This window comes from Acomys minous (genome assembly GCF_964271855.1).
Source record: "Acomys minous genome assembly, chromosome: 15".
Classification (NCBI taxonomy): domain Eukaryota; kingdom Metazoa; phylum Chordata; class Mammalia; order Rodentia; family Muridae; genus Acomys; species Acomys minous.
The window spans coordinates 30,984,945-31,002,868 of NC_140497.1; the positions used below are offsets into that span (position 1 = coordinate 30,984,945).

The 17,924-nt window shown below is 38.7% G+C and overlaps 1 long non-coding RNA gene across 1 annotated transcript in view; it reads left to right on the forward strand.

Moving 5' to 3' along the window:
* LOC311584742 overlaps window positions 1-17,924 on the forward strand; it is a 609,662-nt gene that overhangs the window by 161,140 nt on the left and 430,598 nt on the right. Inside the window, exon 3 of the long non-coding RNA XR_014774990.1 lies at window positions 8,854-8,998. This is a non-coding gene — a long non-coding RNA (uncharacterized lncRNA). The remainder of the gene's footprint in view (window positions 1-8,853; window positions 8,999-17,924) is intronic.

Sequence of the window (17,924 nt, forward strand, 5' to 3'; positions counted from 1 at the left end):
ATTTCTTTGGCTAATTTTTCACTTTATTAACACCAGCTTTTCTGAATTTATCTATCTAGTTTTTATATTTCTGTATGCTTCTTTCAGTTTCCTTCAGAAACTAATATTCCTCAGTTCTTCCATATAAAATCTACCCTATCATTTGTTCCCTTAGAGTTAGTGGTGCCTACCAAGAACAAGGTGTTCTGATGAGTGTCTATAACTGGTTTTTAACTAGAGATGCTTAGGATTATTTTCCAAGCCTCATGTTTGGCATTTATCATTTTTCCAGTTTCTTCTTTTTTTTTTATTTATTTTGCTTTTGAGATTATATTATAATTACATTTCTGCCTTCTCTTTCCTCTCTCCAAATCCTCACATCTATCCTTCCTTTCACTAGGTGTTATTGCATGCTTATATGTAAAAGCATATATATTCTTAAATATAACCTGTTCAGTCTGTGTAATGTTACTTGTATGTTTTCAGGGTTGATATGGAGATTTTTGGTACTGGAGAACCAGTCGGTTTGCTGTTCCCTAGGGGAGAGAACCTTTCCCATTCCCAAGTTCTCCCAGTCCTTAGCTGCCTATAGTTCTCTGTATCGAGTTGAGACCACTCCCTTTAATTCATCCATCCTGTGCACCCTCTCCTTTCCTCTCTCCTTCCCTCCTCCTTCCCTTTGCCCGTTCTTCCCTCACATCTCCATTCCCACCCCTTTTATCTTTTAAGAACCACTTATTGAACAATCATTAAAAATGATATTTTGAAAATCTTATCCTTATACCCACAGATAAGCACAGTTCTCATCAAAGAAGCTTCTTTTTTACAGCAAATGGAGACCACCACAGAAATCCACAACTGGATACAATGCAGAGGTAGTGGAAGCCCAGCTCCAATAGCAATTAGATCTACATGATGTCTCCTACACCTATGGCTCACTGAGGAAGAGGAGGCACATTGTAAAAGCCAGAACAACAGGAAGTCAGCTGTGAGGTAGTCTGTTCTAGAAATGGCTACATAAACAATACCAGAGCAATGATAATCTCAAAGACATGCTAATTAATGAAGAAGAGGAAAATTACCTGGGGTCCCACCCTTAGACTAAACTACAGGTAACTAACAACTGCTAGGAGAGGGAGAATTAGCCTCTCCAAGGAATGAGCTTCCTTATTGGTTGTCCAATATAAAGTGGTGAGCTCTGAAACTGTATACACACAATCAACAATAATGGATACAGAGGTTGTGTTTATGTATTTGTGAATACACACGTATACATATACATGTACAAGTATGTAACAAGAATAGTCAAAGTAAAAGAGGCTATCAATTTGAGAGTGAGGGGGTCATGGGTGAGATTAAAAAAAGGAAACAGGATGAAGATGAGATGTGTGAGGCTGCTGCCTATTATAAGTATCTTGTTTAAGTAAGTTTAGGTACCCTTTGTTATAATAATGATTAATACGCCACTGCAACATAATTGGTATGAAGGAAGTTTATTGTGGGAAAGGGGAGGAGGGAGGGAGGGAGGAGAGAGAGAGAGAGAGAGAGAGAGAGAGAGAGAGAGAGAGAGAGAGAGAGAGAGAGAGAGAGAGCGCACACACAGGTGGTGGTCCTTTTTATCCAGCACAAATCTGGAATGCATCTGGTGTTGGCAGCAGGTTGTGACATCAGAGGTTGCTAGGACCCTGAAATAAGGCTAGTAGGACCACCTGCATGCTAACATCCTTACTAATGAAAAATATGCAGAGTATACTTTATACATAAGCATGGTCATTTGCTATTGTCAAGTAATATGTGGTATGCATATTCCTGAATGTGTTATGCTTTCAGACTTGATTAAAATAAAAAAGCAACATTTTAAGTGTTTAATACTATTTAATGGAGATGTAACATGATATTTTATAGAGCTTGAAGCTTTCTAGTGAAAAAAGTGAGTACTTCAGTATTCTTTGGTTGAAACAATTTGAAGACAACATGATAGAAAAGAACACACACACACACACACACACACACACACACACACACACACACATATATACACATTGTTTGAATGTATATGAAGATTGATGGTCGTGATGACAACAAGGCTCAAAGAATCAACTGGAGGCAGAAGAAATTGCATGCTGGGGGCAGGGGGCACAGTGAAGGGGAGAACCCCTGCCCCGGGACTGGAAAGTTCAGGCTAGGCAGTGCCCTGCAGCAGGTAGGGACCAAAGGATGCTGGGAGAACCTGGGAGTCCAGGTCTCCTTTGATATGGTGTGAAACACAACAGTTGCACCTAGGAATAAGCTGGAGGTAGACCATCAATACATTTCTCTTGAGTGTATGTGAGCCAGAACGTGGGGATTGGTTGGTAATGTTTGTGTAATTAGCTTCTATTTTGTTTGGGTGCTCTGAGGTGAGTGTTGGGTAAAGGGGTTGAAAAGCAAGATCCATGGTTAGAGGTAGATATAGGGGCCAGAGAGGGGTGGACAATATCGGTGATACTGAGTCCTTAGATTCCAGAGTTTCAGACTGAGGTGCTAAACAAGGAAGACTTGCTTGCCATCCTCACCTTGCAAGCTGAACAAAGTTCAGTATGTTACTGACTTCTTGATGTCTTAGTCTCTGTATGAATAAGCTTAGAATACTATTTTCTTTCAGTCAGAACATGGTTATGAAAGTCAGATGGGAGAGAAAACTTGGTAGTACTTTGTAGAAGATGTCAAGAAAAACTATTGATAATAACAAATTCACATGAAGTTGGTGGCTTTGATACCTAAGTTTCCTCCCTAAAAATATTGTAAATAACAAAGATGAACCCTATTGCAAAACTTAAGTTCTTTTTTTTTTAAAAAATAAAAGAAAGAAAGCTGTGCATTTTTGGTTGAAACAGGATCTGCTAACGGTAACCTTAATGGTAAATAGGTCTGCTGGAATAAATTTTTACAAAAAGTTTCTTAAGGGAAAAGACTGGCTAAGTTAATTAGCACAGAGTACATTTGTTTACAGAATGAGTCACAAGGAGGCTGACAAATTGATTTACAGCTTAAGTGAGAAAATTCAATTACTTATTAAACACAAATTCTATGGCCCAATGAACAAATACAATTTCTTTTGACAAGCATCTGTTCCGAAGTTTATGGTCATCACAGAGTCATGTTCCAGGGTCCCCATACTCAGCTTTTACAGGACTTGCTTTCTTGCCTAGAATATTAAAACAGAAAACAAAACCATGGAAAGAAAAAAAGATAAAGACATAAAGCAGCAATAATAGCAACACAAAAAGAAACAACATTGGCTTCTCTTAAAATGTAAGTAAACATAGAGAAACCTGTAATTATGTTTAAAAATAGAGCATGCACAGGTTTAAATGACTCTTCCCCATTGCTGATTTTCAGTAGCTGGTTGTCTGAGATCACCAGACTATAAGTAGATTCATCTTTCTCTCCTTTTATCTTACTGAGAGCTACCACCCTCATAGCACTTGAAATGAAGTAATTATGGTCACTATAATTATTTTATTTTAAGCGTTCTCATCACACATCAGGACATCGTGTAGTTTGCTTTTCATTTAAGTCAAAGAATATTCAAAATACGGAAAGTGATAATTTTAATGACATACTTGTTATGTCTCTTTCACAACTTTTTCAGTCAAAAGCCTGCCTCTATAGTAAGCATCCTTTTGATGCCTTGAATCAAAACATTATTTAGTACATAGGTTGAACGGAATGTGGAGTTGAACAAATGATGAAAGAAGAAAACTCAGTAAAGCTTTTATTTTGTGATTTTAGGAATTGAACCCAGGGCCTGGCACATGCCAGGCAAACATCCTCCCACCGAGCTGTATCCCCAGATTGATCTTGAGCTCACTCTGTAACTAAGGCAGGCTTTGAATTTTTGATCTTCCTTCCTTAACCTAGGAAGTAGCTGCAGACACAGGTGTGCACCCCTGGGCCCAGCGTACTGTTTGTCATGCCTATTAATTTGCTGTATGTTGTAGGAAACCCACTCTCACTCCTAGTCAATGCCATGATTTACATCCACCATCTTGAATGCAATGGGGAGTGTCTCTGCCTTACAGAGGGCGAGAAGTTGTTTAAGGCTCAGCTATACTCTCAGGTGGCTTCAGACTGCTAGAAGACCCTGTTATTAAGGTTGCAGTCTACCCTGTCTTGATAACTGTTGGAGCTAGGTGCAAAAAGGAGGAGTGCCTTTCTCAGTGGGGCTTCCTCTTCTCTGCCTGACTGTATCTAGCTAGCATCTCTGGGCACAGATGCCTGACCTTGCTTGAAGGATGTTCTGCACAGAGCCTCCTGCAAGCATTATGTGACTTAGCACAAGAGTCCCACTCCTTTTCCCTACGCGTATGATAATTAGGTACTGGGTTAAGACCAATCTGTCCCTACTGCCAGTAACCCTAAGGACCTTTATATACCTCACTACTAAAACAGTAGGATGAGCTGCCTCTCTGAATCGGACTCCCAGAAGTCTCCATCATACTCATGGCTGTTTGAATCCCATTTGTTGCTTCTGAACCTTTGTCCTTGTGAGCTGATGGCCAACAACTCCCAGGGAAAGGGAGGACCACATCAGACCAATTTGTGAAAAAAAAAATGAAGAGTGAAACCTGGAACAGACTATGAAGTCACTGGAACTTTCGTGGGGAAACATTTTTTAAAAATCTATGACAGTGATATACACATATTTTGCTAAACTCTCTGATGTCCTGCCAGAATTTTGAAAAGACCTCATTAATTGAGGTGATAATTAAGGGCCACAGTAAATTTTCCTCAATAGACACTGAAATTTAAAGTAACCTTGGATACATTTTTTTTTCAAAGATTGTGCAGCAATATCTACTTAGTAAGAGTGCCAGGATCATAAGGAACAAGCAAGGAGAGGCCCAAGTTCTAGGTTGCTCACCTTTTCCTCTTTGAGTAGTGGATTTTCTCAGTTAAACACGAATGACATTAGGTTTAGAACTCCAAGTGTACACAGTGTGTCAGACTTCTCTCATGCCCCTCCTCTACACACATCTAGGGGATGCGCTAGCCACATACAGTTCTCTCTACTCACTTCTTCCCAGGCTCCTTGATGCTCTGGTGTGGAAACTCTGGTGGGTCCTTCCTGGTACTCGTACATTCCTGTATCCTCAAGTGCAAGAACTTTATCTTTTCAGACAGCTTCTCAAGAATGATGAAACATTGAAAACCCCCCAAGGTACGATTAAACTATACAGCGTCCTGGATCCCACCTGCAGATATTCTTCTGACTTAATTGGTTTGCTTTGCAGCCGGCATTAGGTTTTCAAACGCTTCCCAGATGATTCTAATGAGCCGCCAAGGTTGAGTATTGCTGCACAGCTGGGTCGTTTGCCAGTCGTGGATAGAGCTGGTGGTTAGATACATCTCCAAGTTGGAAAGTGATCAAGTCTATTTTACACAACTCCTCAGAGTATTCCAGTGTGATTAACGATGGTACCCATAAATAGTGATCTCTTAGGCAATGCACCTTTGATGTGCTTTCTCCATATCTCCATCTCATCCTTCTAAGACTCTCATTCCTATTCCCAGGATTAATTACAAAGAAAACAAACAAACAAACAAACAAGAAAACAAACAAACAAAAGATATAGCACAGCCTACTTTTATCCAGCTGCTAACCTAAAGCTCCTCCCTTGAGAACACACACAGGCTAACTCAGGCAGAAAAGCATGAAGCTAATATCTGTAGGATAATTTGCTTTCTGACCCTCTTGGGAATGTATGCAGGGAACTGCATTTGTTGCTCATACTAAAAATATGCGAAGGGCTCTCCTTGCCTCAGCTTGTGGTGGATTTTCCGGCTTATATTGTGTTTCAGTTGCTTTATTTTTTTTTTAAATTGCTGTGACAAAATACCATGATCCAGAGATCAACGTTCTAGAGAGTTAGAGTTCCTGACCATCATGGAGGGGAGCATGGAGACAGGTAGACAGGTGTGGCGCTGGAGCATGGAAACACGCAGACGCATGCAGCTGGAGCAGTAGCTGAGGATTTATAGCTAATCCATAAGTGTGAGGCAGAGAGGCAGAGAGATTAACTCTGGGTAACCTGGGATTTTGAAACCTCAAAGCCTCTCCCCGGTGACACATGTTGCTAAACAAGGCCACATCTAATCCTTCCCAAACAGGTCCACCATGGGGGGTGGGGCGGGGGAGAACCAAGCATATAAGCCTAGGTAGCCATCTAATCCTTCCCAAACAGGTCCACCCTGGGGGGCGGGGCCGGGGAGAACCAAGCATATAAGCCTAGGTAGCCATCTAATCCTTCCCAAACAGGTCCACCATGGGGGGCGGGGCCGGGGAGAACCAAGCATAGGAGCCTAGGTAGCCATTCTCTTTCAAACCCTTCACACCTTACCTACCCCCAAGGCAGGTACTCAGAGACAGTAATATTATGACTTCTACTGTCTTTTAAATTGTTTTTTTTTTCTTCAGAATAGTTATCGTATGTAGCCCATAGTGTTCTCTCAACTATTTTCTCCACTGCTGGAGACTCCAACGTGCTTCTGCTTTGAAATCCGTATCAAAGAACGAATTGCTGCCAATTTTGACACACGTAGTTAGACTGTAATGTGTTTGGCTTCTTGTGTTCCGTCTTTATTCAGGGTACACACCACTAAAACACAATGTCATAAACTAGCTGTCTTGTAAACAAGAGAAATTTAATTTCTCTTAGTTATAGATTCTAGAGGTTTCAAGATCAAGGCACTGCCAGGCTCAGTGAGTGGTAAGGACCCTCTTCCTAGCCACATTAATTTAGTGAAAGATCCAGAAAAGTATTTCAACCTTCGAAAATGGTGATCTTAGACGTGCTTTGAGCAAACTACTTACGCTACAGCTGGAGAGTATGCAATTTCTCAAACTGTACTTTGAGAATGCAACCAAAGCCAGATGTGGTGGTGCACACCTATAATCCTGGCCCACAGGTATCTGACATAGGTAGGTTACAGCTCTGACGCCAGCCTGGGCTACATACCTTATCTCAACCCCTTCTCTCCTTCATAGAGAGGTGGAGGGAAAGGACGGAGGGAGGGAAGGAGAGAGAAAAAGGTTGCGATAAAACAGGCAGAGGGCACCTAAAGTAGTAATATCTGTAAAAATCTTCAAGGTAAAGCAAATCTTAGGGATGGTCACAACAATGGAGACGCAGTCAGATTGGAAGATGGTGGAGACTTGTGTATGTCAGAGTTTGACGGATCCCCATGGCAGAGAGAAGCTGCTTCACACGGACGTTACACCTGGAGAAGATGAAGGAGAGCCCCACTTTGACCTCCAATGTCCCTACTGTTTAAGCTTACCCTTTTGGAGATCACAGAACATTTATCATTGTTCTCATGGGTTAGAAAGATCACCTCAAGACTGCTGAGTAACCATGCAAAGCAAGGCTTTCCTGTGCTTCCAGCTCTTCTCAAAGTCTTCGTGCTATTGTCTCTACATCTACGTTTATTTCTATAAGACACTGTTTTTGCTCAAAGCAGCTACCTTTTTAATAAGAAAAAGGCTTTGGTCTGTGGTAGGAAGCTTACCAAGCATGCGTAAAGCCTGGATCTGATAGCTTACAACGCACACACGCACACACAAATATGTATGAGAAAACAGTGTCATATTTAGTTATTTGCTATTTCCCGGGCTTCTTATATTCTAGCAAAGATGCAGGTTTCTGCTCTTAAACTTGGCTTTTGTCTGGAAGATTTTTAATGTTCCCTAAATTTGTAGGTCTGCCTATTATTAACATTTTGTTGTTTGAAAATAAAATGTCGATGATTTTATTTTTATTTTTGAATGTTGCTTTCACTGCGAAACTCTAATCTACAAAATTTTCTTTTATCACTCCAAGTCTATCCAGCTGCTGTCTTAGGCCTGCACATGTTCTAATGAGTGTGCAGTAATTTTGTATCTGCCTAATGTGCATACCTCTTCACTTCTTGTTGTCGCCATGTAACTAATGGTTATAACATGCATTATTAAATGTAAAAATGTAGTTAGACAATTTGAGGAAGATATCCTCATAGGAAAAGGTAGCTGGGTGCTCCTTCACTGGCCTTCGTGTGTGTGTATGTATGTATGTATGTGTGTGTGTTTTGCATATATTTGTGTGTGTGGTGAAAGTTTTAAACTGATTTTTCTTGACCCCGATAGGTACTGTTTGGGAGAGTATAGTATGAAGAATCTATAACTATGAACTTGCCAATTAAAAATACTATATACTTGACCTGCACTGTTAACTGTATTCCCTGGGTCCCTGAACTTTTCTTTTCAGTCACCTGACTGGGTATAAAACAGGGATTATTGGCTGGAGAGGTGGCTCAGAGGGTAAGAGCACTGACTGCTCTTCCAAAGGTCATGAGTTCAATTCACAGCAACCACATGTTGGCTCACAACCATCTATAATGAAATCTGTGTACATAATAAATAAATAAATAAATCTTATGAAAAAAAGACAGGGATTATGCTGTTTCCTTGCCTTAACTATGGTTCACTTGTCCTTGGTAGCCGCCCTCTATCTGATATCACTGCTTCAACTGTAAAATGCCTTATTTCTATACACTTGTAATTTAAATGGCCACGAAAGAGCATTCCAGGGGTTCATTTCGCTCTTGTTCGTGCAGAACCTTTCATGTTAGGCCATCTCGCGGGCTGAGTCTACAGACTGTCATCTCTTATGCTGTGGCTAGGAGTCATGTGGGAATGAACATGGAGCCCACAAAGAAGTCAGGAGAATCAAGTATAGCCTTTGATGCCCAGAGTCATGATATCATCCACGTAACCATAGGGAGCATGAGTCTTTTGTGTGGTATATGCAGTCTTAGTAATGGTTTGACATTGCTTTTTGCATCTTATAACAACAGGAGAATGTGAAATCCTGGGGTAAGCAGTGCATTCTGCAGCCGTGTGATTAGGTGTATCTCTGTGTGAAGCTAAGAAACATACATTCAAGGAAACTCTGTTAGGACTTTAATTTGACTTCACTATACATCTGCTTGGATAATCAAGGTAGGTTGGTGAGAGCTGCTGTGGGCCAATAACTGTGTTCCCTTGCCTTGTAGAAGCCCACGCATCGTATTGAGAGTAAAACCACCTTGACTCCATCACTCTTTTTTGTTTTATTTCACAGTAAGGTCAGATACAGCTTGGCAGAGATGTGGGTGTGTGAATATTGTTTCTGTTCATGAACAGGCTTATATCTCGGCTGTAAACAACATAACTTCAAAGTTCGGCAGTTGCTTAAGAGCTATTGCTTTTATGAATGTGATGATGCTAAACTTGATAGGAATTTAATACTCATTTAATAGGAGCATCAGAGATTACTAGATTGCCCTTTTCAGCTTTTGCTTATTTATGGATACCCCATATGTTAATGCTATATTATACTTTTTTTTTCTTAAATTTTTTTGATCAGCGCATTGAAGCCAGCCAACATGCGAAAGAGTTGCAATGGATTGTACAGCTTCTGTCACTCATACTGCTTAGTCAAATGGAGATTGAAATATGTCTGTAATATATCTTGTTTATATCTGAAACGTGTCACCCTGAAAACTTCAGGTTATTAGACGGTGCTTTAATGTTTGAAAGTAGAGAATTTCCACGGATCGAATAGCTAATTATTTTAGTGCAGCTTTGGCGGAAAAGCAGGGAAATTTTAGACAGCCCAGTTCTCAGTGTGCTCCTTACAGTTGTCTGAGACAAGAGAGCACTGTTAGTTGCTAATAGGATTTATATCTGTTAAGTCGTTAGCACTTTTCTCGATACACTGGTAGAATAAGCTTCAGAAATATTTTAACAGCATTTAATAGCCGCCAGCTGCCAAATACTAGATTTAATTATTTATTAAGGCCATTATGATGAGTGTGCAGATAGACTGCTGGCTGTGCAGCACACAAACACTAACACTGAGATTACATCCAATAGAATCATTTTTTTTTAACCATGAAAATCTAGAGATCCAGTTCTGAAGGGTCTGGCGAGGGTCTAATAGTAGCACCTGTAAACACATGGGTGCAGAGCCATCTACTAGATTTTGGGCAGCCTAACATGAGCCTTGCCTCTAAAGCAAGCTCATTCTCCTTCCCCTAGTTGCCATCAGTTGTCAGTAACTCCTCATCTAGCAGGTGAGCTCACATGCCTCTCCCCACCCATGCTAGAATCATGGCTGTCTTGATCCTGTGCAGTCTCATGCAGGTATGTAGAGTTGTTCTAAGTTCATGAATTCAGTTATCTTATCATGACCAGAGGACAGTGTCCTGCCCTAGTTTTCCTCAGACTTTGGCTCTTACACTGTTTCCATCCCCTCTTCCACAAAGATCCCTGAGATGATGTGGGAAGAGTGTGATGCATAGGTCCCATTTGTAGCTGAGCACTCCAAAGACACTTATTCTCTGTACATTGACTAGTGTGAATGCCTGTACTAAGCACTGTCCACTCCATAAGGAAATTTGCATGATAAAAACTAAGAATTGCACTAACCTATTAATGTAGACATATTCATTTAGAAGACCATTTGATACAATGGCAATAGGCACTTCCTTAGTGCCTGTGAGTTTTGTAATCATGGGTTCTTGGCCACATTTGCAATACCAGGCATGAGCTTCTTCCTATTAGCATGCCTATTAGCATTTCAATCAGAAAGCAGTTGGTTACTCCCATAATGCTCATGTCACGATTGTACCTATGGTATATTTTGTTATCTGGTAATTATTATAACTTAGAACATTCACCTTTGGATGAGACTAGTGATGACTTTTCTTTATCAATAGCCTGAATAGAACTATGTTGTACAATGAAAGTTAGCCAGCGGAGAAGCAGTTTACAGGTTAGAATGAGCTTTATTTCTCTATGTCCTTTGACCAACATGTGTGGTAGCTTCAGCAATGGAATCTTACCATCAAGTTTGGGTAGGCAATCAAGAGTAATGACATTAGATTCTATTTTCTTGGGCGGGGCATCGCCATAACTCACACAACCACCACCAACTCAAGAGAAGTTTTCTATACTTGGCAGTGGCCTTGTTATTTGCCAATTTATGGCTTCTTGTAGGACAACTGTCTTATGTATAATCCTAAAAGCAGTATGTAGAGATAAGTAATAAAAATCAGTGCAGAAGTTAATGAAAAAAATGAAAAAGATGAAAGAATCAATGAAACAGAGAGTTTATTATTTGAAAAGATAAATAAAATTGACAAATTCTTAGCCAAAGTAACCAACAGATAGAGAAAATAGATCCAAAAAATAAAATTTGAGATGACAAAGGAGATATTACCATGGATACCAAGGAAACCAAGGAAATTCAGAGGTTCATAGAACATACTTTAAAAATTTATATTCCACTAAACTGTAAAATCTAAAAATAATGGATGAATATTTAAATATTTATCCCGATTAAAAACTATATGAAGGCTTAAATTAACAAGGACTATCCACAGTTGCAAGCAAATTTACATATACAATTTAAGAATAATTTAAACTGATCTAAAAATAAGCAACAAGGTAGAGGCAGAAATTCAAAATATCTCAACTAAAAAAAAAAAAATCTAGAGCCAAATAGATTCAGCACGGAATCCTATCAGAACTTTAAAGAAGAACTAACAGTAATAGTTTAAAAACTATTCTGTAAAATAGAAGAGGGAAGAACCCTTTCAAACTTTATATAAGCCCAAACTGGATCAAAATGTACAAGAAAATTATAGGGCAAACTCCCCGATGAATACAGATGTAAAGGTTTTCAATAAATACTTGAAACTGAATTAAAGAACACATCTAGCTCTTCCAGTCCCAGGCACTGTGGGGGCCCCAGGTTACCTGCAGACATGGCTAAGTCCAAGAACACTCCACACATAACCGGTCCCACAGATGGCACAGAAATGGCACCAAGAAACCCCGGTCACAGAGATACAGATCTCTTACGGGGGTTGACCTCAAGTTCCTGAGGAACATTTGCCTTGCCAAGAAGTACAACAAGAAAGGCCTGAAGAAAATGCAGGCAAGCAACGCAAAAGCAATGCGTGCCGGGCAGAGGCCATTAAGGTCTTTGTGACCTAATGACCTAAGGCCATTAAGCCCAACATGCCAAAGGACCCCAGCTGCAAACTCAGCAGGCTTGCTTTCATCGCTCATCCCAGGCTTGGGAAGAAAATTTGAAGCTACATGGTCAAGGGTTGTGGAGTCTGCAAATCAAAGCCCAAGGTGCAAACCAAGACAGAGGCTGCAACTCCATCTAAGGCCCAGGCTTCAGCCCCAACTCAGGCTCCCAAGGGTACCCAGGCCCCTGAGAAGGCCCAATAGAAAAGGCTCTGTCAATGTGAGGACAGATGGGCTGGTGTGATACACCCACCTACACACTATTTACAGATGACCAGTGTCCTCTGGTGTTTTTACAAATAAACTTGAGGCAAGATCTGTTAAAAACATATCTAAAAGATCATTCAGCATAATCAAGTTGGATTCAGTCCATGAATGCAAGCATGGGTCACCATATGTAAATCACATAAATGGTTCACCGTATATAATAAGTCACATAAATGGATTTTAGGATGAATATCTTATGAGCAACTTAATTGATCTAGAAAAATCATTTTATAAATTCCAGTGTCCCTTATGGATGCAAACCTTGGAGAGATTAGAGGTGGAGGGAACATAGTAAAGGCTATATGATAAACTGATAGCCATCATCATGTTAAGGGGAACAAAACTCAACGCATTCTTACTGAGATCAGGAACAAAAGAACAGTGTCTACTTTCATCACTACCATCTTCCTGTTTATTTTAATAATCACTTGATTGAAGTCTTATTTGTCTTCATAATTTTTTTTTTGTTCTTTCTCATAGTTCTTGATATCAGGATAGCAAATTAGGACAGAGCCAGAAGATTATTCTTTACCTCCCCCAACAATTTGTTTTCAACAGATATTTCCAAATATTTATTGCTCCTTTTGATTTAGGAAGTAAACAACTCAGAAGTCTCAGGAAGTCCCTGAAACTTAAAACATTTATAAATCTCCTTCCTTCTCAACTTACATTAAAGCAGTAAGGACTAGCAAGTACAGGAGATTCAGACTTGTGGAACTTCTTGCAAGTCATACAGTGAGCTCCAGGGCCCTAGCTTTTGTGAGTTGTTATTCATGCTAGTGCAGGCTCTTGGTAATCTGCCTTTGAATTATTATTGTTCCAATATACAATGCCAATAAATTCACTGATTTATTAAATTGGGCTTCAGTAGTATTGTTACTTTGGTCTGTCATTGTCATTGCTATCTGGATAAATAGACTCTTAAATTTCCTCAGGAATAGTGTTACATGATAAGCCCAGGCTTTCTTTCTTCTCTCCTTTCCCTCTCACCCCACTTTACTACACCCCACCCCTTATTCTGTTTGTAACTTTGGTTGCTAAAGTGGATAGATACTATACACTTGATAGTACTCGAGTCCTTACAAGGACTTATCAATATGGAAATAAATATCTAAAAAGCAACACAAAAAGTAAATTTGTTCCATAGTAAGTTTTGTTTGCTTATATTTTTACTCTTTTAATTATAGTGTGTGTGTGTGCGTGTGTGTGTGTGTGTGTGTGTGTGTGTGTGTGTGTGTGTGTCTTTTAGAGGAATGGGCCTGGATCTGGAGCTACAGGCAGTTGTGAGCTGCCAGACAAAGGTGATAGGAACTGAATTTGGGTCCTGTACAAGAAGCAACTGTTGAGCCGTCTCTCCAACCAGAAGGCAACATTTTCTAGAAAATATCACGTTCTCTAAATGCTGCTGTAAATATTACTCATTAGTCTCCCACTTTTCAAACTGTGTTTATTTTTGTTTCCATATCTAGGGTCACATAATTTCCAACTAAGTGATTGTCTACCAATCCCAATCGATATTAGTAATAGCTTCTTGGAAGCTACCCATACAGCTGCTGAACCGTATCCAGGGTCTTGCTAACTTTGCTGTTAGATGGAATTGTCTTAATTTTAAATTCAAAGTTATTGGTGCATGTAGGAAACCATTGCACTAATATAATTAAGGGATCCTCTCTAACCCTGATGAAAAATTGCTTGAAAAGAACAAAGGACAAGGTTCTTTTTTTTTTTTTAAATAAATGAACTATTGGAAGGAAGTAGGAGTAGTCCAACTGTAATTGGATTTAATGAGATTGAATAGAAACAAATTAGATGTAATTGGAAGCTAAGCAAAAGTCAATTAAATCTTTATAATTTTAACTTTATAAAAGTTATTGAATCAAATGACCAGGATCAATTAGCAAAGGAAGTAAATCCCAGAAGTACATTTTCAGGAAAGGGATACTTCTGTAAGAAGAAAGGCTTTGTTTCACATAACGGTTAGAGTTCAATGAAAATCAGTTTAATGATTTTTCCAGCTTTGGCAGTTCAACTTCAAAGAAGTAATTATGCAAATGGGTAATCTCACCTGCAAATATTTCAGAAGTTGTTCTAAGGAACCAAAGAGTAGAATTTATTTAATAAAATAAAGTAGCAAATTTATTAAAACATAAGTGAATTCCCTTGACTTTGAATAAAGATATGGTTGCAATAGCCCAATACTCACTTCATGGCTAGGTTGGCTGTATAAACGTTGCTTCTGACCTTCTGTAGACTTTGTGATTGAAATGTTTTTAGCACGTTGCAATATATTGACTCACTGTGTTGCAGTGTGTATTTCTACAGTGCTGTTATCAGCCTAAGGGCCATCACACAGAAGGCTGTAGAGTCAGTTTTTAATGTAAAAGTGATGCTCTATGGAACTAGTTCCCTGGGAGTTCACTATCAATAATGTGTGGTTACCAAAATAATCCCTTCCAAATAGAGCAATCACTCTGTGATTTATGCTTCCTGAGTGTACAAAAAATGTGTATTGTGACTCATTTGATAAGACTTAATGACTTTCAAAGTAGGGTACAAACATTTAGGACTTCAAAATGTACTGGGATAGGATTTGGGGGGGGCTTTTAATTCTCTGGTCATGACCAAAGCATTAATATTAACATTTTGAAAAGATACCCAAATTTTAAAAGGAAGAAAGAGGAGTTTGAAATTTTTGCTATGCATTTTCATCTTCCCAGTATAAAAATATTAATATATCAATGACACATATAAAAGTCAGAACAGTGGCAAACTGATCTCAAGAAAGAAGTCTAATGAAATGGACAATGTTGGTAGCTTTGTTGATATTTAAGTCTAGAATAAATATAGCTGCATACATACTGTTGATATGGCAAACCTTTTGCTTTTTTTTTTCTGGAAAAAAATGAACATTCATGTTTAGCCATTTTCTAGCTAATTGAATCATGGCATCCAGTGTAGGTAGAAACCCTGATGTTGCAGTGATATTTTGTGCAAAAAATGTGAATTAGAGGAATGAACTAGATTTTCAAGTAATAACAAACTTTCATACCACAATCCAGTCCCAATCATGTTTACTTCTTAACATGATACACACCAGATGATGCCGATCTGGCATTCTTCTGGAGTCCAGGATGAAGGGACATTCCTCAGGGTTCTGGCAAAGGCCTCAGTTACTTCTGGAGAGCCGAGTGGTTGAATTTCTCCAGTGCACACCAGTGACATTGACTGTTGGACATTTTTCTCAATATTTGGCGAAGTTCAAATATTTAAATGTCTATTACTGACCTGCCTCCAGCATTCAGTTATTCTTTTGTGTTATTAGACGGTTAGGAGCTATGTTTAAAAGTCAGAAAACATGATGCTCATGGAAACACGTGTGAATGAGGAGGAAACAAGAAATGTCCAACACGGAGAGGGATGAAGGCGGAAGCAAAGGAGTGAGAAAAGGGGGAAGGGAGAGAAGGAGAAAGTGGAGTGGAGAAGGAAATATGGGAGGGAGGGAGGGAGGGAGGGAGAGAAAGGGAGGCAGGACAGAGAGAGGTAAAGAAAGGGGGAAAGCCCTCAGAAAAGTTGGTGGATGAGTTTTCTGGTACCCTACTATGAAGGTTTTACCAGTCCTCTCTGATTCCTACTCTCTCTTGTCTTATCACTTTGAGACTAAGCTGAAGAAAGGAAAGCAGTAACTGTATTAGAGAAATATGAAGGAACAAGGAGCACGGAGGTCAACGCTGTGGTAGAAGAAAGACAGAAGCATGATATCAAGCATTTTGATCCATAAAAGCTTAGTTTCTAAAGACTATATTTAAAAATATTAACAATGTTTATCAAGCACTTCAAGTGTCTCTGATGTCATACGGATGGATGACAAATTTTGAAAACGAGAGTCATCTGAAAGAAGGATTAAAGAACTGGTTATTTTAGTACTGTGCATCCTTTACTAGCAGTATGGTGCAGGCCTTGTGGCTCAGGCTAAGTGTGAGAATCAGCTGCATTGTTACTCATTTTGACATGGACTCCAAGCCATGTAAAGTCCAGCAATCAAATGTCAGTTTTATTGTGTGATAATTTGCATATGGTTTGCTTCTCAGATCCTTAGATTTTCTTTCAATAAAGGATAGACAATTTTGCAAATTCATTGAAATAAATACAAATTATATTTTTCTCTTCTAAATAGTAAACAAATTGAATAAAAATCTTTGCAAAGGCTGAACTTCTGGTAAGTGATGGATTAACAACAATCCATCTTAAAATGTATTTTAATTTGGATGGATTTTCAGAAGATGAAACAAATGATATGTCATAACTTTTTGCATGTTTGAGAATTCTGTTTTTTGACATCATATATGAATAATAATTTAGCTAAATGTTTGGTTTACTGCTGGAGTCCAGCTCTGGATGAGGGTCGGGCCCCGAAGAAGGGTGTATGTAAGAGCAACGAGGGAAGAAAGAGTCAGACACAGGACACCATTTAATACTTTTGATGAGAGATGGGACAGAGAGGAAGCCTTAGTGGCTTTACCTGCTCTGACAACCTGAGTCTCCTTTAAGCTTTATTTATACACAAAATTATTTCCTTAAAAACTTTAATCGTTGATTACACATCTTGAAATCTTTTTGGGTAGATAAGTATATAGGAACAAGGGGGCAAAGCAAGCAAACAGAAATTTCCTGAGAACTAAGAATTAACTTCAGGATAAAATCAGATTTCTTTTAACTTAAAACTTTCTTTCTTATGATTGGTACCGTAAAGCCTTATGGTTACAAAAGGTATTAAGCAATGTGACTCTATTTGATTTTGCTTTAAGTTGGCATATAGTTAATAGATCAAAGATCAATCACTCCACCTGGTACCCTAAACTTGTCTTCCTGACCCTTAATTAATCCTTTTTTTTCCTATTTTATATTTAAAATAAAGCTATCATCTAAAAATATTATGTAACCTTTTTACTTGGAAACAGCTTGTCCTTTTGTCTTTCCATAAGATCAGAAAGTCCTGGCCTGTCAAGTTTACTCAGAAGGGCAAGCAGTTCACTGAGACAACTTGTCTGTCTCTGTGACTTTGCCTTGAACTCCTGTATCAATACAATTTCTATCTTTACTATAGTTTTATAAAAAAAAAACCTGTTTGGACTTTAAGACTGTTTCCAGTGTCTTCCTTTAACCTGAGCATGAACTTTTACTTTAATGCAATTTCTATCTTTACTATAATCCTTTGAGGGAACATTAGAATTTTAAAACTGTTTCCTTTTGCTTTTAGGTAGGCACCAAGGTCTGTTGATAATGACATGATCAGGATCTCTTTTCTTTCTAAACTAGTTCCTTGTTTCCAAAGCTGAGCATAAAGACCTAGTGATTTTAATTATAGTTTATCAGCTTTCAAAGTTTCCCTAAAATTTTCTTCTTTATTAATTCTTCTAAAATCCACTAAATCATTTACCAAACTCATTTATTAATAATCTAACAATGAATCTGAATAAGTCTTATAAAAGACTCAATTTTCTACATAGCCATATTTTCCCAGGGAGTCACCAATGATTTTATTAGTTTTTATTAGTATCAGCTTTTACTAATTTTCAGT